The following is a 24758-nucleotide window of genomic DNA, read 5'->3' as shown; positions in this document are numbered from 1 at the left end:
TATTTCCTTCTCCAATGTAAAAGAGATCATGTCTTGGTGGTCTGGCAATCATGGTCAGATAGAAAGAATGGCATGTAATCATAGTTCATGGTAGACTTATTTTTCTTCCCAAGATTCTGGAGTAAATTTTATTTCCCTACCTAGATCAGATTTTAAAAAGTGGGTATTTGCACAATGGGAATGAATGGTACATAAGTAGATTAAATTAGATATGTCACCTTATTTATAATTTCTATTTTCTAGTCTTGCCACTTGTCCAGGCAAAAGTTAGCAGAAACCCAGAGAGTTTTTATGACATAAATTCTGCCATGTATTCTTGAATTTCCTTTACGGAATGAATACAACACATGCGAAAGAACAGATGAGAGAGAGGAAACAAAGGATGCAAAGTCAGTCCAGTGGTCACATCTCCTTTATGGTAGCAAAAATTGTGGTGAAATAGCTGTAATTTCTAATATTATATTCCTATATTGTTCAATATGATTTAAAGAGTAATTCATCTGGGGGCATGAAGCAGATTTTCAAAAGTGCCTTCAAAATTTGGGCTGAGAAAATATGATCACTGTATGTAAATTTATTTTAAAAAGTAAGTATCTGAGCTAAACTAAACATTTGCATCCACTTAACTCAATAAATCCCATACTTGGCAAGCGGTCCTGGGTATACAGTAGCAGCAAAGGAACACAGTCAACATTTTCCTTGAAAAAATCTCTTAAATTTTCTTTAACAAGCACAATGTACATGCTTTTTTTGTGTACTACCTTGTACAGAAATGTTTTGTATAAAGATACATATCTTTATAATATATATACACATACATATATATAGCCATCTAGAATACACAAAAATTATAAATGCAATCTCTAAAATATATGGAGTATATAAATAGTATGGGTTTATGCATGTGCATGTCTGTATTAGAGAGAATGTACAGGCATAAATGATAGTTTATTGTGGCCTTATCTGTAGTCCACTTTGGAAATCAATGCAACTGCTCAGCAAGTCTAAAAAAGCAGTATCTCTTCCAGCATTGGAACAAATTGTAGTTTCTATGGTTGAAGACTAGAGGCTTGGTATTAGAGGTTATGGAATACGAAGAATGCACATGTCTGGATGAATATATATCCACACACTGAGACCAGATGTGGTGAAGGCAAACTCACACCTTGAACCTCATATCTACTTTAAAGCAAAAATTCAATATTAGGATGTGACTGCAATGTTTTCTTCCCTGCTTCCACCTCCCCTGAGACTGTAATATTTAAATGATTACTTTTGTCACTTTTACCTTTGGTTGATGATATACCTGGATTCAATGCAAACTACATGTAACCCATGTAAATTAAATCAGTATACCACTGGAGTGATTAGACATGGAACTTCAGTTTCCTAATCTGTGAAAAAGGAGAGACCTCATGTCTGACCACTGAAGAGCTATTGTGAGAATTAAGGGGCGTACTGTAATACTTCCCTTTTCCATATTCATGATACTGAGTTTTGGGTTTGAGGTAACTCAAAATATACATATTAATATGTACACTTAGGAAATGAAGTAAATTCCTCCCACGGGTTATCAGCTATACTTCTTTGTGACCGCATTTAAAAAGAAGATTTCACTTTTAAGTGTAATATAGGAACAGATAAAACAAAGCCTGGATATCTGACGGTAGAACTGAGCTCAAGAAAAGTTAGAGGTGCTGAGTAAAGAGGGAGAGCAACCAATGGACTGTGGTGGAGAATTCTGGGTGCCCTGGTGGTAAGTGTGGTATGGTAACATACATCTGAAGATGTGTGAACCTATACCCCTAAATCATATTCAGCATTGTAAACCAATGTTACCGCAAAAAAAAAAAAAAAAAAAAAAAAGTTTATTTTTAACTTCAATGCCTAACTTAGTCATAACCACACAGAATGATAGCAAACTTTGGCAGGTACAAAAGCAGTCTACTGGAGTTTTTTTTGCTTTTTTTTCACTGTGTATAGGCCACCACCACCATTCCCCACCCCCAAGTGACTAAATTCTAAAGTTTTACATGCATAAAAAAATGTTAGGAACTCTACTTCATAATTCCGTAAAAGCAAGCAACAATGAAAATTTTTGAATAGCTATGCCAAAAGTTATTTCTAAAACACTCTGTATATAAATTAATAATTATGATAGATACAGTGGTTTTTTTCAAGTGTGTCAGTTTTTTTATTACTAACCTGGGATATTAGAGATATAGACCATAGCATAATCAACTTAAGGAAGACTAAGTTATTTTGTGTGACAAGAGCATCAAAACTACCAAAAAAATAAGAAGTGAGAAAACATGAACACACATGTATTTACCAAAACCTAAATATGAACTAACAGTCTTATTTATAGAAGGTGGAAACAGTACCAAAACCAAAAGGTTGATATAGAACCGTGTACCAATTATGCCAGAACTTTAGCGAGCAAAGTGATTAAAGGCAAAGACAAAGAAGCTTAACTGATGGAAATAATGTAAACACATGGCTGCTTTCCTTATTTTCATATAATGAATGTCAAGTCAATATAAACTAGGTAACAGAATGATATACAGAAGAGTTAAATACTATGTTCAGAGAAAGGCTTTATAGCAAGCATAATGGGCAAGTAAAACACAAGCATTTAAAATATGACATGAGAATTCTATAGACACCACGTAACACATAAACTATGTGAGAATATGACACAACTATTATCTTTAGTGCTGAAGAAAGGGGAAGGAAATACCTAATAGCACAAAACGAATATTGCTTCAATGACTGAGTATGATTAAGATACCTGCCAAAAATTCTGAGATTTCTGAGATTCTAGGTAAGGACAGGAAAAAATCCACAGGATGCTCAGATAGATTGTGAAAAGAAATGTACATTCAATCCATTAACCTGTTCATTAATCCTTTATTCTTGTCAAGCTAAATCTCCATATACTGACCTGTCCTTTAGGATTAGGTATGAAATAGAATTCAGATTCCTTAAGCCAGAATGAAACTTCAAAGGTATAACAAAAACAAGTAGTAATGTCAAGAAACTTGTCAGAAGGCAACTTAATGTTTACAGATATGAATCCCAGGTAAATCCTCAGAAAGGACAGAATCCAATTCACTATATATTGTTAAAGTTTCCAAATAAATTGATGCCTATGACAAAGTTCATGATCTAAAGGAGCATACAGGGCCTCCCGGGTGGCGCAGAGGTTGAGCCCTGGGTTGCGAAGCTGCCCGCAGCCTCTGCAGCGCCGGTTCGATCCCTGGCTGCTCCCTGGCCACCGGAGGAGGGTCCCACATGGCGAGCAGACCTCTTCTGCCGCCGGCTGCTCCCCTCAGCAGTGTACTTCGGTCCTTCTGCCTGCTCTGCTCCCCGCTCTGGTGAATTCTCTCACCCTCCCGCGCTTCTGACTGTACCCAGTGCTTGTATAAATAAAATAAATTAATTAATTAAAAAAATAAAATAAAATAAAGGCGCATACATATATTTATCCCGAGCGCTTACTACATTCAAGGCACTGTTCTAAAAGTTTTCCATCAGTAATTTAAACCTCTTTATAATACTATAAGAGCACTGTTGTTATTCCTCTTTTACAAATATTAACCCAGAGAATATTTAACCCAGACAAGTTACAAAAGTAGTAATCTAGATGGTTTTGCTCCAGAGCACATGCTCTTAACTATTCTGACTTACATGTAAGAGGACAGGGAAACTGGAGAAGCCTAACAACCTGACCATAATTTTGTGGGTTTTCTGTCTGTCCCAACTTCAGAGAGTCTTTTCTGTTGTCAAATTATTTAGTTATTTTGTCCCAATTTTGGTTGGGGAAAAATTATTCAAACTGATTTTGAGGAAATCTGAAGTCCTACAATAGAATAGCAATAAGAATGTTGAAAGCTGGTCATTTCCACTGAAGAGAAAACAAAGCAACAACCAGTTTCTGCAGTATATATTACTGATATTCTAAACTGCTGTTTTACTACCACTGTAATTACAAGCCCAAAAATTGCTTTCAAAAAGTTATATTCAAATTCACAACTGGTATGGTTAGAGAAATATAACACAGATATCTCTTTCATAAATACTTTAAGATCTTGCCTTTTAAGAACCATTGGATTTTAAAGAAAATCTTTATAAGGGAAATAACTTCAAAGTGAAGTTACTGTTAATATTTTTCAATAAAAAATGCATTTAAAAAAGTCTTCCCTTTTCTTGCTGTCATATATGGCTTGATTTTAGATTGAACTTCATAGTAGTACCTAATTTCAATTTTTCCCCCATCAGTTTGTCCCATGAATGCTGTTTCACATTTGATATTTTCCATAAAACTATATTAACAGAATAGCAGCTTTTTAGCACTAAAAAACCCCAAACCTCCAAGGTTTTTGTAGATGCCAAGAAGTTAAACTCCAAAAGAAAAAAAAAATTAATTCACTCACTGTAGGCACAAGGCAGTCAAATGTTTCAAAATGCAATAGTACTTTCAGGTCTAGACCTGCCATAAGTCCACCAGAAAAGCACTTGGAAAAGCAAATTTCAAAGTAAAACAAGCCACAAAAATCTGCTTAGTTTGTTGAAAAATGAGTACACACTCAAAATAACTGTAAATAATATCTCATTACCCAAGCAGTTTGTTGGCTAAAAAAATTCAAAAGCTGAAGGTAATTTGAACTTTCATAGAAATAATGAATCAAGGGCCTCCCCGGTGGCGCAGCGGTTGAGCGCTGGGTTGCGAAGCTGCCCGTGACCTCTGCGGCGCCGGTTCGATCCCCGGCTGCTCCCCGGCCACCACAGGAGGGTCCCACATGGCGCGCAGACCTCTCCTGCCGCCCGCTGCTCCCCTCAGCAGTGTACTTCAGTCCTTCTGCCTGCTCTGCTCCCCGCTCTGGCTCTGGTGAATTCTCTCGCCCTCACGCGCTTCTGACTGTACCCAGTGCATGTATAAAACAAACAAACAAACAAGTAAAATAAAATAAAAGCATGCCTCTATAAAAAAAAAAAAAAGAAATAATGAATCAATAGCACTTCCAATCAAGAATAAAGATTTTGTCACCTTTCATATATTTGCACAGCAGAGAATACAGCTGAAAAAAAAAAAAGGTGCTTACTATCCCTCTGGAATTATGTTTCTAAGATTAGAATGTCATCTTTTTTCAAACCACCTAGTGGGATGGGTTACTAAAGGGAAATCATGGAAATATATTTTCCTAGAAGTCATAAACAAGTAAGGATGGTGGCCAGGGGTTATTAAGGATGCTGTCACAGATCTGCTGGCTTTCATATAACCCTGGCAACTGAAGTGCAATGGATGAACTACTCTCAATGTCTGTCATTCACTTAACCATTCTCAGTGCCAGTAATCAAAATAACTATGCCTGAACTAAGTTTGATTTTCCAAAATGACTGAGATTTCAGAAAGGAAAAAAAAATCTTTCTTTTCTGATGGCAGCTTTTCTCTGTCACAATTTTTCACACAAGGGCCTTAAAATATGTGCAAATGTATAAACAAGTAGACAAAAAGATTTTAGTTTCTGAAAACATAACACTCTGAGATAAATTGTCCTCTCTTGATGGAGTGACTTACTGACTGTTGCTGACAATCAGAAATAGACTTTGAAAGACAAAGAATCACACAGAATTTTGGAACTGTAAAGAATCTCAGAAATTTTGCATGCGAAGAAACAAATACTGAAAGGCCAAGACCTTAGCTAGTTCATAGTTCAGTGTAGAAGCCAGATTTTCAGATTCCTGATTTAATGCAGGATACACAGCATACAGCCGCTCCTTAATCTATCAAAATGTCTCTATCAGGAGAAACATGCTACTAGTTAACATACAGAAGAATGTCTCTTATATACTTTAAATTTACATTCAATAAATGATCAACTAAAATTGACACATAATAATTTACCTACTTTTTAGATAGTTTGAAGTATATAACTACTAGTTGATAGAAGATAAAGGTATTTTGATTCCCAATTATGATTCTACTACAAAAATAACAATGCTTATTGGTCTCTTACATTTTTTAGGCTCTATGCTAGGTGCTGAAGATACAAGACCAAACACAAATATGGTCTCCGTTAAAAAATTTTTTTCCTTAAAATTATTTTCATTGTATTGTCTTAAATGTATTTAGTACTTCATAAGATGCACTTTCCCAGAGTCTTTCCAGTGAGTTATACAAGAAAGTTATGATCAGAGCAGAATGATTCCTGCCTAATGGAGCTTTTTTCGCATCACAAAATTGACTTCTTTGGCTATGACTACGCGAGTATTTAAAATCTGAAGTAAGCCAGTAAGTATTTTGTTAGAATTGTTACAAGTATTTTTTAAATGCCACATTTATTTCAAATAGCCTTGCTGGCCCTGATACAAAGACTCCTTTGTAACCTGGTGGCGCAGCAGTTGCGCGCTGGGTTGCGAAGCTGTTTGCAGTCTTTGCAACGCAGGTTCGATCCCTGGCTGCTCCCCGGCCACCAGAGGAGGGTCCCACATGGTGTGTTTCTGACTGTACCCAGTGCTTGTATAAATAAATAAATCTTGAAAAAAAAAAAAGTTTTAACTATATGTTAAAATTTACTAAAACTTAACTTCATATAAATGAGTGTAATTTAGATAAATTATCAAGCTAGCTGCTAAAATGATACTGAGGAAATGAATATTAATTGTCAGGAAAAATCTGAAACAAATAAATTTAAAATAAGGATTAGTATGTGTATGTTTCCCCTTAAACACTTCTATACACTCTGGGACCATTTAAATTATCTCAATTATATGTTACTTAGCAAGGAATATATTATAATTTTCAACCATCTAACGAGAGTGCTATAATCCACATTAAGAACACCTTTACTTTAACACCTTTACTTTAACAAATAGTAAACTTGAAAAAAAGCTCCAAGCCACTACCTTAATGGCAAACTTACAAATTCTTTATTGGAACATCAAGTTGGGGTATAGTTGAGGTGAGAGAGAAAGAATACCTAAAAATTCTTTAATCATGATCAAGTGAATCATATAAGAAGCAATTAAATGTGAATGACATATAATATTAACACATTATTAATTTAAGATTGAAAAAACTTCTCAAATGATGGAAATCTTGAACTTCCAAGTTGGTTCCTTAGATCTCACCGTGTATTGCTTCATATTTGCTTTTTTACTCCTAACACTTCAGTTTTCCCTATTGAACATCTTAAATTTTTATAGAGTATTTTTCCAAAAAAGATGGTTAATAAAATTCACTTTAAACATAAGCTTAAGGGAAAACTCAGGCAAGTCAAATTGATTTATAGAAAAAGATTGGTGTCATAAAACTTGAGTTAAGATGTATATAAGGTTACACTTATTACCAAGTAAATAAAATCTAAGGTAGTTATATAAAATTAAGAAGCATAGCTCCCAAAGAAAGAAAAAGAAGGGCCTCCCCGGTGGCGCAGCGGTTGAGCGCTGGGCTATGAAGCTGCCCGCAGCCTCTGCAGCGCCAGTTCGATCCCAGGCCGCTGGGCGAGGGACCCACATGGTGCGCAGACCTCTCCTGCCGCCCGCTGCTCCCCTCAGCAGTGTACCTCGGTTCTTCTGCCTGTTCTGCTCCCCGCTCTGGCTCTGGTGAATTCTCTCACCCTCCCGAGCTTCTGACTGTACCCAGTGCTTGTATAAATAAATAAATCTTTAAAAATAAAAAAATGATAATTTAAAAAAAAAAAAAAAAGAAAGAAAAAGAAAACCCAACAATTTCAGACTGCTAATCTGACACAGACAACAATCTTATCTTTTGGAATTGGACTTAACCAGAGTGTTAATTTCCAGGTGTTCTGGAAATTACTAAATAATTGTCCCTGGATTTTAAACTTTAGTCATCAGAAATTTCACAAAAATCTCCAGGTCTTCTTTTGTAGGTCATTTTTAATTTGTTCCCTTCTTTTGGAATGGTCAAGACTGATTTTACTTATATTTGGAAATATTATAAGGTTTAGACTCTCCCATCCCCCACATGATGCATTATGGATGTATTAACAGCTGGACATTTACCTGCCAGTCATGACTCAAACTTCTAGGCATAATTATTTCCAAGCAGGTTGACTAACAACCTGGTGTTTCACAGTGTAATGGGATTCTAAGAAAATGAAACTAAAAGTCACAGTGGTTTTTGGTCCTTAGTCACACTTGGTAGTGCTAACAGTCAACAAAGTGGAAAATAGGATTTATTACACAAACTGTGTCTTTCTGTTATTTTGGGTAAGTCCACTCATAAGATCTAACACCACCTAGGGGAAAGGAAAGGAACATTTATTAAGCAACCTGATTCAGGACAAAAACTGTTAGATCTACATTATGTCATTTACTTCAACAACAACTCTATTGAGTAGTCATTATTCCCATTATACAGATTAGGAAATCTCTGCAAAGTACAGTAATCCTGTCAGTAAGTATAGTAAGAACCTGTGTAAAACTGATCTAAGGAGCTTCAGATTCCAAAGCCAGTGTTTTTAGTACTCATGGGATTTAAGGTTCAATCACTGAGTGCCAACTAATGCACACAGTACAGTTCTTCTGTATTATAGATGGGGAAACTGTATTATAGTTGGGACTTGCCCCAAAACGTAACACTTGTGGTGAAACTGAGGTCTAAATTCTAGTCTCATGGATTCCTGTGCAGTTCTGATTATAATGATCCCTATTTTGCCTGTGTGTGGGTGTGCTTTGGATTGAATGTCAGTAGTCACTCTTGATATAATTTATATTTAATTTATAACATCTCCAAATGAAAATTGTATGTCTGGCAAGTGTAGGGATATACATTTTTAGTGACCAAAAATATAAACTATATTTGGCACTAATAAAAACTTAATTGGTCTTTGTAAATCATTACATGTTGTAAAGATGGGTGGTCCAATATACTTATTCAAGCAATAAATACCTAATATGTACTGGCTACTGTGCTTGGCAATAAGACAAGAACTATATATATATATATATATATATATATATATATATATATATAAAAGAGAATTAGTCCCTATCCTTTTCATGGATTCCTCCCAGTGGAGGATAAAGACAAGTTAGCAATTTCAATGCAGTGAGTCAATGCTATGACAGTGGGAGTACAAAATGCTATGGGAACAGGAAGCAGGGATACCTAACCCAGACATGACTTTTCAAAGGTGCTAGGAAAGATGAGTAGGAGTCAGCTAGTTAAAAAGAGGTATGGAGTGCAGAAATGTTTCAGGATGAGCAAATAGCGTTTGCACGCGACTGGAGATAAAGGCCAAGGGAGCTGCAGGAGGAGGAAGGAGAAATGAACCTAGCTAGAGAGAAAAGCAACAACCAAAACAAGTCTTTGAATGCAAGAGTTTTATACTCTTGTCTATTAAAAGTACCTGGGCAACTTTAAAATAAACACAGATGTCTTGGCTCCATTTCAGGACAATTAAATTATAATCTCTGGGAATGAGACCCTGGCACTGGTATTTTTAACAAACTAGATGATTCAAATGTGTAGTCAAGATTAAAAACCACTATTTAAGTTATATAGGAAACTGAAGACACACATACACATTATAAATGTAATATATACGTATACATGTGTATACATGTATACAAAGGAAACAGGAGGTGATCTTAATATGTCTGAGCCCTAGTTTCTGTATTTATTAAAAATGCAGGTTGCAGCAGGTTAGAGGAAGCATGATATAGTGAAAGGGGTTTTGTCAATGAGTCTGTCACCTGACACCAGTTTGACCTTAAAACGTCAGTTCTTAGAGATAGTAGTACTACCTTGTCTGCAGGATTGTTGTGTAGCTCAGCATAAATAACACTTAAGAAAAGCAGTTTGATAACTGTGCTAGTAAAATATAAACCATAATATTTCAAGATCCATGTTTCTGAGCTGTGCTATTTTTAGGATCATAAATATTTTCACCAGAGACAAAAATCTTTCATGATGCTTAAAAACACATTTCAGGGCCTCCCTGGTGGCGCAAGGGGTTAAGCACCGCAGTATGAAGCAATCTGCAGCCTCTGCAGCATGAGTTCGATCCCCAGCAGGCCAGGGAGCAACACACATGGCTCAGCAGACCTCTCCTGTCTCGCCCGCTGCTCTCCTCAGCAGTGTATTTCAGTCAGTCTGCCTGTTCTGTTCCCCACTCTGTCTCTGATGAATCCTCTCAACCCCCCCCCCCCACATCTCTGGCCTGTACCCCAGCTCTTGTATGCATAAATAAATAAATCTTTTTAAAAAACCACATTTCATTTAAAGAATCACTCACTCCTACCTTGGAATTTAAAATATTAAAATAATAGAGAACTGATCCTTTCAATGCTTTGATAGTTGCTAAAGAGATCTAATGGGATTAAGTTAGGTCTTTTCAAATAAACAGATCAACAGAGCAAATGCCCTTTAAATAGTAATAGCAAATGTTTAAAAAATACTTAGTCAAGGGTACTAATAGGAAAGGTACACACAAATTAAACTATTTCAGAAAAAAGGTTATTATGATAAACCTTATTATATGAGTATTTTATTTTTAAATTTATTTATTTATTTTTTTAAAAAAGGGAACACTTAACTGGGATGGAGAGGGTCTTATCCTGGCAGGAAGGAAGCTATGTTTCCAGAAGGACTTCCATACACAGAGCCAGGCAGAGGCAACCATCTTTCAGTCTCTCTTTTACATATTAGCCTCATGAGAATATACACTTTTATGCAGTAACTTTCCAGTTTAAGTACAGGATTTGTAGTGACATTTCTTTAATGCTATATCCAACTTACTGAAAGTAAAAATAACTTCAGATATATAAAAATACCTCTGCATTTATATGTGGCTTATTTTTAATTCTTCAGCAGAAACTGATGGTAATGTATTTCAACCTTTATTCTTATGGTCAATGATAAAACATTACATTGATATTCACTTGCTTTCTTGATAGTTCCTCCATGATGCTATTACAATTTTGATGTACTATCATTTCTTTCAATCACCTAGTTCATGATTTAATAGGAAGGCACTCCATTTTACAATGATTAAAAAAAGCACAAAAGAAACTTTTGAAAAAAGTTACTGATGAAGTCTTATCTAATTTTATCCCAAACACAAGATAAGAAAACTCGAAAACAAACAGAACATCAAAAGAGCTAAGGCACCCTCCCCCTCAACCCCGCCCCCAACACACACACCATTGGCCACTCTTCAGGTAATTTTGACTGGTGACACTGTAGAACAGTTAATCAGATAACTAAAAAAATTCTAGTACATGTGCTATTTTGATAGTGATATATAATGTCACCCAGCATTCAATGTTCCAGTTTAAAAAAAAAACAAACTTAAAACTTGAATCCATAGAAACATATTACCAAATTACGAACACTGCAGTTCCTACATGAACAGGTTAATAAAGTGGTTTTGATGTCATCAAACGAAGTTAGCGAGCTGGTACCTTAAGTATTTTCCAGACCTTTTCTAAAAACGCAATGCAACCTAGAAACAAAACCCGTACGCTGCAATTCAAGTAAATACAGAGAACACCCAGTTTTCAAGTAGGAAAACACGCGACCAGCATTGCCCGCAGTGGTGCAGCTATGGCACGAGAAATTACGCGGCTTGACTTACCAGGAGTTGAACCCACCCGAGTTGTCTAGGGGTATCCCAGGCTTCACAAAATACGACCCAAAACATCACCTCAAAAACCCAAGTCCGGCATGTGCACAGAGGCGCAGTGCTGGAATGAGGAAGCCTCGCCAAGATGCAATCACAACTCTTATTCCTACAAGAACATGCAGGCTGTGGTGGACGCAGCCCGCTCTCGGGGCTCTCCCTGCGCCTCCAGTCAGCTCTGTAAACAGCTCCCCCATGAGCGCTGCTGAAGCCAGGAGCGCCCGACCCCCAAGTCTGGTAACAAGCTACCATGATGACCACGATTCCTTTACCCTCCCAAAAATAAGCCCCGAAGCCGCGGTCACACACGCCGGCAGGTCGCCTGGGGTGGACCCAGCCCAGCCCCAGGCGCTCCAGGGCCATCCCCAGCCCCTCAGGACCGACGACCCGACCTCCCAGGAGAGACTCCGCGGAGACACGCGCCGCCCGGGTCTATGAATGAAAGATCCGAGACGTTCGATTGTCTCGGTTTAAAGGAAAAAAACAACTACGAGAGGAAGGGTGGGTGGGGAACTGCAGGGTGGGGAGCGGGGCGGGGAGTAGGGGGGGAAGCGCTTTTCCTTCGACGCCCCAACCGGGCGATTTAAACCCCGCAGGAGGCAAACGCGGGGTCGCGCGGCAGGCGGGGCCGGAGTGCTCGGGTTTGACAGCCCCAAAAGCGCAGGCCGCCCGGGGTCCCCCGCGCCCCGAGCCCGGCCCCCCGCGGCCCGAGTGGGCGTGCAAGGGCGCGGGGACCGAGCCCGGGGCCGGGGCGGCGGCCCAGGGCGCACTTCCTCAGGCTCCAGCCGCCCCAACCCCAAAAATGGGAGAGGAAGGAAACTAGGAGCGCGGCGGCACTCGGGGGGAAAGAGGGAGCGGCGAGCCCCGCTCGCGCATCTGGGCGAGGCCACAGGCAGGAGGGGAAGCGGCAGCCGCGATCGCGGGCGACCCCGCCGCGGGCCGACGCCGGGAGCCCCCCGCGGGTGCCCCGGAGAACGCAGCGGGCGCGCCCCGGAGTCCCCGGCGCCCGTCCCGCGCCCATCCCGACCGCGCCCGCGCCCGCGCCCGGCCAGTCCCGCGCTACTCACTCTCGGGCTGCTCCAGGCTCCGCTGCTCTGACCGCATCGGGTCCCAGCCCCGCGGGCGGCGGCCGCGCCGAGGGAGAGGAGAGCGGGCGGCACGGCCCCCGCCTCCCGGCCCCTCTCCCCCGCCGCTCCGGAGCTGCCCGGCCGGGCCCGAGCCCTGCCTCGCCGGCGGCCCCAGCCCCAGCGGCCGCAGCAGCCGAGACCTCGGCGGCCGCAGCGGCGGCACCGGAACTGCCGCTTTCTCCTTCTCGCTCCCTCGGCTCGCCAGCCCCGCCACACGCCCCCGCCCCCGTCCCCGTCTCCTTTCTCCGTCGCCCCTGTTTTTTTTCCTTTTGTTTCCAGAATAAACTTTATTGGTCTCTTTTTCCGCTCACATCGTGTAAACAAACAACGAACTCTTCCCCACCCCCTAGGCTCCCCCCTCCGCGGGCAGAGGAGGGTACGACCGGCGAGGGGCCGGGCCTACAGTGCCCCCGGAAGCAGATGGACAAGGGACGGGAAGTGAAACTGCCCTGACCGGGCGGGGCAAGCGGGCAAAGCCGGTAACAGTGTGCCAGTGCGCCTGCGCGCGGCGTTTCCGCCCGGAGTTCGGGTGGTGGTGGAGCTGCTCTGCTGGCGAGCGCGTTGATGCTCCGTGGTTTGCAGTAGCGAGGATGTTGGGTCCACCTAGTGCGGCAGTGTGTGGGCTGTCTGTTTCTACGACCGTCGGCGGACTAGGGTAGAGATATAGAGTATTGGGGAGAAGAGTTTTTCTCTCTTTTGGGGGGGCGAGAGAAGGGGGCGCGGTGGCTAGCTGCAGCTGTCAGTGGCTGACCACAAGTGTTTTATGGATTGTAGAAAGAAGGCCTTTTACAGAGCGTTGCTACGCGTCCTTGTAACAACGTAAGATTAAGTTGTTGCCCATCCCGAAAGAGGAATGCATTGCCACAGCCCTCTGCAATCTTTTGACTCATGCTCGGGAGCCCTTTTGCAATGCCCACTTGGACACCTCCCTCCTCTCTTCTCGCCTCCACCGCCCCCCCCCCGAATTTGATCAGTTTATGAGATTCAATTCTAACTATTCAGAGGATGTGCTTTTTTCGTGTAGTGCCCAGGGAAACTTAGAAAAACCATCTTGGCTAGAGATTCGATTTAAAGTGGTGCTTTGGTATTGCGTGCTCCAGAAGCCTCTTCTCACTTGAGAGCAATGGGATTTGTTGCCTTTTGAGATCTCTGCCCGCAAAGGTCTGGTTTTCTGCGTTGTTCTCCCTCTAGTGGTCTTTCATTGTATTAAAAGGGCATCAAGAATGGGCAGCATTAGAAATCGGTGATATAAATCCTTAAACGTAGGTAGGCTCTCTTACTAATTTTTATTTTTATTTTTATTTTATTTTTTTTACTAATTTTTAAGGTGTAGAAGACTTGCAAGTGACCCGCTCTAGAGAGGTTACAGTCCTAAATGTCATCCAAAGCAAAAATATCACCAGTAACAAGCTTTTGCTCGAATACCACACGCCCATACCTAGTTGTAAATGAGATGCTTTCCTCCTCCTCATAGTTTTATTTGACTCTGTTTTTTGTATTTCCTGTGTTTTTTTACGCTCAAGTTTTCACCTCACATTCCAAGTCTCAGAAGGTTATGTTAATCCGTAGGAGGGAATTAAATTTTTTTAAGAAGAAGTCATAACATTGTACTACTAGTCAAAGTAGTGCAGTTAAGGTAGCATTTCCTAAATTGTGCTTCCAATAACAAAGTTCAGTGAGATATTAATAGGTCGTCCTTTGTGGGGAGAAATTATGCTTGGTACATTTTCCTTCAAAAATTATTTTGAATAAGAGAGTGCTTATTACATTTCATGTTTTTTTGTTATATGATAATCTGGCTTTGAGAAATCTTGTCATAGAAAATAATCATACATGGTACTTGGATGTATGGTTTTTCGCTGGTAGAGCAATAGCAGCAATTTACAACGGTGGAACTTGGTTTATGTGGTAACCAATTATCTATTGTGTTTTATATTGCTACCAAAGGTGTTTGCACTACAATTCACTGTTTAATCATTTTGTGTATCTTTATGCAAAACTGATTGCTCAAGGACCTGTGGTGAAAGAATGTTTTAAAGGAAAAGCTGAAGTAGCGATTCTCAGGCTATAAATCAAACAAAAAGGAATACTTCAGAATTAAAGTATTGAGTCCTCAATTTTCTAAAGTTGGAAGGTAAAATGTCCAAAATGAAACTATTGTTCCATTCTAACTCAATGAAAATATGACAGCTACTTGCCCTTTGCATTTATTTCCATTGAAAATAAAAAGGGCTGATACTTAAATGTGCATTGTGCAACAAAACATTCTCTAATATAAACTAAGGTGATGACTATGCTTCTGAAGTCATTTGGAAACAAGAGTCAATTATGTAACAATATGTCCTGGATGTATAAAATTGCCAAGTCAAACAGTGAAAATACCAAAGGATAACAAAGTGAGCTACTATATAGCTCTTTTCTAGTTGATTATGGTCAGAAAACATGCTTGGGAGATTTCGGTTCTTTTTTCAGTTTGTTAAGGGTCATTTTGCTCCAGAATGTCTATGTAAATGTCCTAGATGTACTTAAACACACAATGTCATGTGTGTTTATTAATATCAGTTATATCAAGTTGGTTGGGAATGTTGTTGGTCTGTATCCTTCCTCCTTTTCTTGACTCGTTCTATCAGTATCTGGGAGAGGGAACATTGATGTCTCCAACTACAATTGTGTATTTGATTATTTCTCTTTTCAGTTCTTATATTTTTGCATTGTTTTTTGCTGTTCTTTGTTAAGTGCACAGATATTTAGAATTGTGTTTTTGATGAACTGATCTTTTTTGTCATTATATACTTATGTATCTTTTTTTGTCATTATATACTCTCTTTGACTTATAATATCTTTATCCTTATCTATTTTATCTGATATTAATATATTAAGTCCAGCATTCTATCCATTAGTATTTGTGTGATGTATTTCCCCCCTTTCTTTTCTTCATCTATGTATGTTATGTTTTAAACGGGATACTTACTTTTACTGCTGTACATTTAATTTAATTATTGATATTGTTGGATTTAGACCAATCATTTTCTTGCTAGTTTTTTGTTAGTTCCCTATGTTTTTTCTCTTCCTACTTTGCTGCCTTTGCTGCCACTTTTGGACTATTTGGAGAAAAATTAATATTTGATTTTAATTTATTGTCTTTATGGATTTATCTCAGTTTTTTAAAAGTTTTGTCATTGCTCTATGGATTTCAATATGCATACATGCCATTCAGTCTATTGTTAATATTACACCACTTCACTGCAAGTAAAATGTAGAAAGATACTCTGAAACCATAGAAGTCTCTTTCCCCTTGTTTCTTCTGCTCTCACCCCTCACTCACTGACCTTTATGTCATAGTCATATATAATGTTACATTTATAAATATGGAAACTTCATTAAGCAACTTTATAATTTTTGCTTTCAACTCTTAGGTATATTTAATGAACTTAAATGAAAAGATTGTCTTATATTTAGCCATGAAAAAAATCATTTTCCTTTTTGTTATCACTTTCCTTTAGTCTGAAGAACTCCTTTTAACAGTTCTTTCAGAGTAGGTCTACTGCTATTTCCCGTTAATTTCAAGGTTTTTTGTCTTTACCTCAGGGAGCATAGTCAGTAAAATCCCTGGTGACAAATTCTCTTAGTTTCCTTCTTTTGTGAATTTTTAAATATTTTGTTTTCATTCCTGGGTGACACTAGCTGGTTATAGAATTCTGGGTTAATAGGGATTTTTTTTTTCTCACCATGACTTTAAAGTTTTTCTACTCTCATATAAGGGGAGGGGGGACTAAGAAAATAAACAAAAGAAAAACAAATCCTTAGATTACAACTGTATGGTGGTTACCAGGGAGGAAGCATGGGCTTGGGAATGGATAGAGAGGACCAACTTGCTGGTGAGGGATAGTGACTGGATATTTGGTGGTGGGGATGGTATGATATATATAGTTGCTGAGGTGAAAAAGTGTACACTTGAAACCTATGTAGTGTTTAAGTTAAAAAGTTATTAGACAAAAATCATTGCAGTCTCTTCAAGCCCTATCTGTGATCATTCACATAGTTTTCCATAATATCTAATTTATCATTTTTTAAGATTATTTCAAGATTAAAGTTTTTTTTTCTTTCAATGATTTGATTATAATATGCCTAGGTATTTTTCTTTTATCCTCTTGAGTTTGCTGAATTCAAGAAAATTCTTGATTTAAAAAATTTTTACATTTCATTAAATTAGGAAAGTTTTCAGTTAATTATTTTTTTCAAGTATTTCCTTGTCCCAATTTCTTTCTTTTCTTCTGGTAATTCAATGACAAGAATATTAATTTTTGATATTGTGTGACATGTCTCTAAGGCTCTATCCACTGTTTTCAATCTTTGTTCTCTCTCTTGTTCACGTTGACTAATTTCTGTTGATTTATTTTCCAACTCACTTACTTTTGTCTCTCTTATATCTGTTTCTGCTATGGCCCCTCCCAAGAACATTTTTTTTAATTTTAGCTACTGTATTTTTATTTTTTAATTATCTAGTTGGCTTTTCTTTATATTTTCTGTTTCCCTAATAAGAACCTATATTCCGGGCCTCCCCAGTGGCGCAGTGGTTGAGTGCTGGGTTGCAAAGCTGCCCACAACCTCTGCAGCACCGGTTTGATCCCCGGCTGCTGGGGTGAGGGTCCCACATGGCCCGCAGACCTCTCCTGCCGCCCGCTGCTCCCCTCAGCAGTGTACTTTGTCAGTCTGCCTGCTCTGCTCTCTGCTCTGACTCTGGTGAATTCTCTCACCCTCCCGCACTTCTGACTGTACTCAGTGCTTGTATAAATAAATAAATAAATCTTTAAAAAAAAAAGAAAATGAAAAAAAAAACCCTATATTTCCCCATTCATTTGAAGGTCGTTTGTGTTTAGGTTAGGGAGCATAGTAACTGATATACCATGCAGACACTTTTATGAAATTAAATAGGGGGAAGAAACAGCTTTTACAGGAAGAAGAGTCAGTTGTACTGTACTTGAAAAATTTCAACATTGCTAATAAATTTTGCACCCTGAGCACAAAAGAGAGCAATTTTCCTATTATCAAAATTCTTATTAATAATGACCTTATTTGAGGATGTGCTTTCATTAAACATGGTTTTGCTTAAAGTCACAGTTTTCAAGAAACTATCAACAATGTTAAGTGAGGACTTACTGTACTCTGTAACTGTGGTTAAAATTAATTCTGGAGTTGCCAGAGATATTTATAAGGATTTGCTCTCTGTTAAAATATTACTGTCTCAGAAACAAGAATATTTATATTTGGATCCCATAATAGTCAAACCAGTTGTGTTAGGATAGGACCATGAAGTTCTGATAGAAGGGACATTTTGATGTTACGTAAAACAAATCTTTTGATTCAGCTGAGTGATTTATAGTGCATCCTAACTCAGGGTTACCTGGATATCATTTTCATCTTCCCTTTGATGTGACAGTCTCATGTGAAACAGAATTTTCACATTGTGCCACAATAAAAAAACGGTAGAATTAGACTTGATTTTGCAGTAAGAGTATCCATTCAACAATATTATTTCTGATAGTAGATATATATAATAATAAAGCAGAAACCAATAAACTCATCTAAATATCTGGTTATGACAAATGTAATTTTATAAAAGCTTCTCATTCAAATGTCTCTTTTATTCTTTTGAAAATAATATGTAACAGTGAGAAAATGTTTAAAGGAAAAAAGAGCTTCCCTAATAGATAAAAGTTACTATTACTTTGGTATACATCTTCTTCATCTTTCTTTCCTCAGTGTCTATGCACAAAATTTATTTTATAAGATAGATAACTAGTCAAAAATTGCAACTAACTTGGATGTCTTTCAATAAGTGAATATTTAACAATTTGACACATCCATGCCATGAAATATTACTCAGCAATAAAAAGGGACAGACAATACACATGGCAAGATGAATTATCAGAGAGCCCTCTTCTTTGGTATATGACTAATCTGCCCTTTCGACATTTTCCTTGGCCCCTTATTTGAAATGCTATATTTATCAAATAATAAATTCTTATCTTTTTCTGGAATCTATTTCTGGACTGTGTTCCATTAATCTATCAATACTGGCATGGCAATATTTGAATTATGGTAACAATTATTCATTTAAAAGTATTCATTAATACTTTTATACTTAGTAAAAGTTCAACATTGATTATCGTAGCAATTTCCTTTATAACATTAAAGAAATTATCTGGATAGGATCCAGGGTTATTCATTACATTTATTTTCCAAGTTTTTATGTCTTTTTTAATATTGAATTGCTCCTCAGGCTTTCTTCGTCATTCATGATATTGACATTTTTTTAAAGTAACAGGCCAGTTATTTTGCAGGATGTCAGTCAATTTGGGTCTGTCTGATGTTTTCTCATGCTTAGTAATTTGGGCAGTAATACTATAGAAATGTTGATGTGTTTTTTTCAATACATTCCATCAGGAAGAACATGATGTTAGCTTGCCCCATCATGGGTTAGGGTTTCTTTCTTCTCCCCATTTTGTTTGCCTCTGTGTTATATCTTAGACACTTTCCTCAAACATGTTTGGATGACCAGGCTGTCCATTTATGTTTCAGAATAAAGTTCTAAAAATAAGGTCCCATTTGTGGTTTTAACTTTGATCCCTTAGTTAAAATGGAATCTGCCTAATACACCACTGTTATTATTTTTCCTTTCATAACTGATGAATAATATATGGGGAACTTCCTGATTGTACCATTACGTTCTTAAATTACTTTCACCTACTAGTTTTAGGATTCTTTAATGATTCTTATCTGAATTGTCTGTTAACATTTTTAAATGATCTGAGTCAATTGTTTCAGTTACTTTTAAGTGATCTGATTTTTTTCCTGCAAGCTTTAAGATGCTCTATTTTTAGTGTACATAATTTTATGATTTTTACACTAGAATTTAATGAAACTGGTATAGTTTCAAAAATCATATTGAAATAGTGCTATAAAGAATCAAAGCATAGTGGTCTTGCTTTGATTTGACCATAGTGGTCTTGCTTTGACCTATCCTCAAGGTAGAGGAAAGGTCATTATCTATGGGTTCTCACCCATGTGAACAATTGCAAGACCACTTAGGCTCAGGGAACAACAGCGGGTTTTGTTTAACAGATAGGGGGAATGAAGAGTTTCTAAGGAAGGACACAAGTGGCTAGCTATCTCACCCCAGAGAGTGTTCCTCACCTCAGAGCATGTTCTCACTGTCTAGAAGCCCTAAACAAAAGCCACTTGTGCAAGATTGTAATGCCCCATCAATGAGGGCCTGGTGCTCATGGCATATTGGCAAGCAGTGAGCCACGGTCCCACTCATTGTAGCAACTAGAGATAGTCATAGGTGGGACTGCTGACATGAAACCACAATATCCCACAACAGTAGTCTGAAGGTTGTGTTGGACAGCATCAGGAGGTGGTGCCAGATGATCAGAAGCAGTGTACAGCCATCAGGGGTGATGATCCAGACACAGAGTGCCAGTCACCTGTCAACAGTACTGGAAAACACTGGTCAGTAGTGCCAGTTGCCACTAGTTGCCAGGAGGCAGTTTCAGGGAAACTAGTGTTAACAGCTCTTTGTGAGTTGTTGGACTATGCCAAAACCAAACAGCTCTTTGAGACACCAGGCTAAGGCCTATGGTGCTCTTTTCAGGCAATGTCAGAGGCAGGTCTGGAGGCAGATGCAGCAGCTGGGTCTTTGGCTTTTCTTCTTTCCTTGGAGGTTGGCTTCTGGATGCTGCTGCTTTCTTTGTAGTTTGGCTGCTGATCTTTTTTCTTTGTTCATAAACCACAAAAAGAATCTTTTCTAAGCTGACTTCTACCCTGCCTTATATCCTCTTTCAGGGCCCCACACCTTAAAAGCCTTATTGGACCATTTTTAATTCTAAGTGATTGGACCTTTAGCATGAATGAGTTCATTCTTGTTTTTCAATCTGAATAATTAAGTAATAAGCTGGGCTTGAACCTGATTGTTCACTTAGTTTGCACCTTACTGGTCCATTCTATGATCCAGGCACCAAATATGAAAGATGAAACTTGGTGCCCGCACCGTCTTGACTTGCTCTGACCTCAGGTCAGGCTCATGGGCTGGTGGGCTCCAAGAAGCCATATTCAGAGTCCACCTCAGTGGGGCCAGAGGCACTCTGTGCCCAGTTCCCCTTCAGCCTGTGTGTAACAATGTGAAAGTTGGCAGGGGAGAGCTGCTGCAGGTAATGTTGGTGGGAGCCAGTCATGTTGGCCCGGGTCTCCAATGGCCTCTACTGCCTGCAGCTCCAGCTTCTCCCTGAATCCCTAAACCTGTGGCAGGCTACTTGCTCTTGCCTCCTCTGCCATAGCTTGCTCCTTGCTACTGCATCCCTAGTGGGGCTGCATGCCTTGGGTTGGTGTGGCAGGGAAACCACTGCTGCCTGCGATCACTGCCAGCCTTTTACAGTAGCCTGAGGCTCAGTGGGCCACTGGTGATGGGTAGTAAAATGCCTGCCACCAGCTACTGCTTGTACTGCCAGTTGCATTGCCTATCAGCAGCAAGTTTCTGGGACTGGCTGCCAGAACCCCAAGGGAAGGGACTCTGGTATTCAAACCCAGCCAGCACTGGGGAGCAGCAAAAGCCAGGCCCATTGAAATGGACCTCTGTATAACTGACTTGCAGCCTCCCACTGCAAGACAGCCTAACCTGATGAGTCTTAGGAGCTCCTGCACTTAAACCTGGCTTGCACCAAGGGAGGGGCTGCCCACAGGCAACATGCTCTGGTGGTAGGTGGGAAGAATGGCACATTGGCTGCTGTACATGCTGGGGCAGCCAAGTGGGAAACCACCGCTGCCTCTCAGCCTTCAGGGGCCATTGCTCAGGTGTAGGGCTGAGCCAAAGAAAAGCTGGCCATGCCCCACAGCTTGTGCTGCAGGACTCCAGTTTCACTCTTCCTGGTGTCAATACATTCTTTTATTCTGGAAATTCTTCTTTGGAAAAATTAATTTTGATCATTTCTTCCATTTTTCTCTCTTTTAGAATTCTTATTAGATATTTTACTTCATATATGAATTTGTTTTGTTAATGTTATCTGCATTATAATCTGTCTCTTTAATCACTCCTCTTCACTGCACAATCTGAATTTTATCAATACAGTTCCTTATTGGATTTTGCTTATTCAATCCATCTATTGAATTTGAAAAATTCTATATGTTTTTATTTTTCTAGGCTATTTCTTGTTCTCTGATGGTTACTTAAAGTTAATAACTTCCTGTTCTTTTATTATATATGCAGTGTCTTCCCTTTTTCCACCAAGGAACATGAAGAAATAGCTGGATGATTTCTTCTATTTATTTTCTTGCATCTGGGTTGGGGTTCCTTTTCTCCCATTTTGTACATTTCAGCATTTTATGTTAGAAACGTTCCTCAAATGTTTGGTGACCCAGAGGGTCTATTTGTTTTTCAGAATAAGGTGCCAAAAAGAATTGGATGGTACTATGGTAGGTTTCTGTAGAGTGATCCAGTTCTTAAGATCATTACATTATTAGAGATTACTTGTTGTTCAGGGCTATTCATTTTCTCTAAAACAGGATCTAGTGTGCTGCACGTGAGGCATGTATCTGATTCCAAGAGTTACTAGAATTAAAGAAGTTTCCTGGTTTCCACCAGTTAAGATGCAGGTTTTCATAAACTACTACTCGCCAATACTGTTATGCCTGTTGTGTCTAAGCACAGGCCTGATTTCAATTTTCCAGATTATAGTGACTTGGCAGTTTGTATATAGATTTTTTATTAATTTCTCTGTTTGAATTCCTGCCTCTTATTCCTACAACCGATTCTTCATAATTTGAGCCTCTCAAGAGTTGAGTGACACAAGTCAACATGATTCTCTTTGGTAGACATTTCATTCAAAGCATTCTCTTCTTTTCTGTTATTTCCCTGTCTGTTTTCCATCTTCCAGGAACTTATTCATATTGTTTTCTTGTCAACTTATCTCTCCTATTGTCCTCCTTTTCTTTGTGAGTTTATCTTATCAAATAATCCATTTAATTTAATTTTTGGTAAAAGGAAGAAAGCATTAAACTTCTATGTCAATGTGCCACCTGTTTTTGTATTTTAATGTATTTATTCTTGAACTTATAATCAGTTTTCTATACTTTGTGAATCACCAACCCATCCACACACATGGGAATTTATTTAGACTTGCTTTATAACTATGGTTAATTAAGAAGAATTGATATCTTTACAACACTGAGTCTTCAGTTCTAGAAATTCTCCATTTGTTCAAGTATTCACTGGAATAGTTCAGTAAATCACTGCCAAGTTCTTCATATAGAATTTGTATATTTCCTGTAACCTATTGGTAAGTATTTTATAAGTTTTACTGCTTTAGGAAACAGTACCATACTACAACTCCCCCATTACATATTATAACTGATTATGTAAAGCTGTTGATTTATGTATTTATTTTGTATATGATTACCTTGATGAATTCTTCAAGTTCTAAAAAGTGTAGTTGCTTCTATGAATTCTATTATGTAAATATATAAACATAATTTGCAAATGTCAATCTTATTTTATAACAAAACATAAAAGCTGTTTTATTAAGCTTGATGTGTTTTGTTAATATTATTTTTATTTCCCTTCAGCATTTTATATCTGAGATTTTTTTCTTCTGTTACTTCTTATATAAACAAACATTACATTAGAAGTTCCTCGTGATGGAACTCTACACATTTCATTTGAGAAGTATTCTATGAGTAAGTAAATTTGAAAATGGTATCTTAAAATACCCTGAACATACACAGTGCTAGGCACTTATCGGTATTGTTGAAGGAATTGATATATTCAGTCTTTCTAGCTATCTTCTTTTCTTTTTTTAAGATTTATTTATTTATGCATACAAGAGCTAGGGTGCAGACCAGAGGTGTGTGGGGTGAGAGGATTCAGCAGGGACAGTGGGGAACAGAACAGGCAGATCTACTAAAATACACTGCTGAGGGGAGCAGCAGGCAAGACAGGAGAGGTCAGCTGTGCCATATGGGCCACCTCCCTGGCCTGGGATCAAACTTGTGCTGCAGTGGCTGTGGATAGCTTCATAGTGCTGTGACTTAACCCCTTGCGCCACCAGGGAGGCCCCTATCTTCTTTTCTCCTGACTTAATTCTCTAAACTCAGACAGATGGGAAATATTTTCTAAAAACTCTTGTTTAAAATTTATTAATTTATTTATTTTATATATTTTTTACATCATTTTTCATTTTTTTAAATTTTTATATTCCCCATACAATTGCAACCTCAATTTTGACCCCAATCCCTCTTCCCCTCCCACCCCTGAGTATCTCTGGTTCATAGTTGTTGATTTTGATTTTTTTTCTTTCTTATAGTTATTCTTTTTCCTGGTCCATATTTAGGTTTTCTAGATTCCTGTTATGAGTGAGGCCATTTGGTATTTTTCTTTTTCTTTTTGCCTTATTTTGTTGAGCATGATCCCTTCCAACTCCATCCATGTTGCTGCAAATTGCATGTGTTTATCTTTTTTGAATGCTGAGTAATATTCCATTGTGTATATGTACCACATCTTCTGGCCAACAGGCATATGAAAAAATGTTCAATGTCACTTGCAATCAGGGAAATGCAAATCAAAACCGTAATGAGATACCATCTTATACCAGTGAGTATAGCACATATTAAAAAAACTAGCAACAACAAAATGTTGGTGAGGATATGGAGAGAAAGGAACTCTCCCGCACTGCTGGTGGGAGTGCAAACTGGTCCAACCACTATGGAAAGCTGTGTGGAGATTCCTCAGCCTACTAAAGATAGAGCTTCTATATGATCCAGCAATTCCACTCCTAGGTATTTACCCAAAGGACACAGAAACATTAATTCCAAAGAGCACCTGCACCCCTATGTTTATAGCAGCACAATTTATAATAGCTAAGCTTTGGAAACAACACAAATGCCCAAAAATTTCTAAAAACTCTTAAAGACGAATATTTTTAAC

The 24758-nt window shown here is 38.6% G+C and overlaps 2 protein-coding genes across 3 annotated transcripts in view; one reads left to right on the top strand and one right to left on the bottom strand.

The window, feature by feature from the left end:
* Positions 1-12799, bottom strand: part of PIK3CA (phosphatidylinositol-4,5-bisphosphate 3-kinase catalytic subunit alpha) — a 75009-nt gene extending 62210 nt beyond the window's left edge. The window contains exon 1 of one of the 2 annotated variants that reach the window (XM_037525133.2): positions 12722-12799. The gene's annotated coding sequence lies outside the window, so the exon portion shown is untranslated. Of the gene's footprint in view, positions 1-11609; positions 11949-12721 lie in introns of those variants that run through there. The other variant, XM_054700386.1, reaches the window with a different exon arrangement.
* A 507-nt stretch (positions 12800-13306) lies between these two features.
* ZMAT3 (zinc finger matrin-type 3) overlaps positions 13307-24758 on the top strand; it is a 304442-nt gene continuing 292990 nt past the window's right edge. Inside the window, exon 1 of the mRNA XM_037525131.2 lies at positions 13307-13436. The gene's annotated coding sequence lies outside the window, so the exon portion shown is untranslated. The remainder of the gene's footprint in view (positions 13437-24758) is intronic.

This window comes from Talpa occidentalis, unplaced genomic scaffold (assembly GCF_014898055.3).
Source record: "Talpa occidentalis isolate TD23 unplaced genomic scaffold, MPIMG_talOcc4v2.1 talOcc4.4, whole genome shotgun sequence".
NCBI classification, from domain to species: Eukaryota; Metazoa; Chordata; class Mammalia; order Eulipotyphla; family Talpidae; genus Talpa; species Talpa occidentalis.
This window is presented reverse-complemented; position numbering and strand designations above follow the sequence as displayed.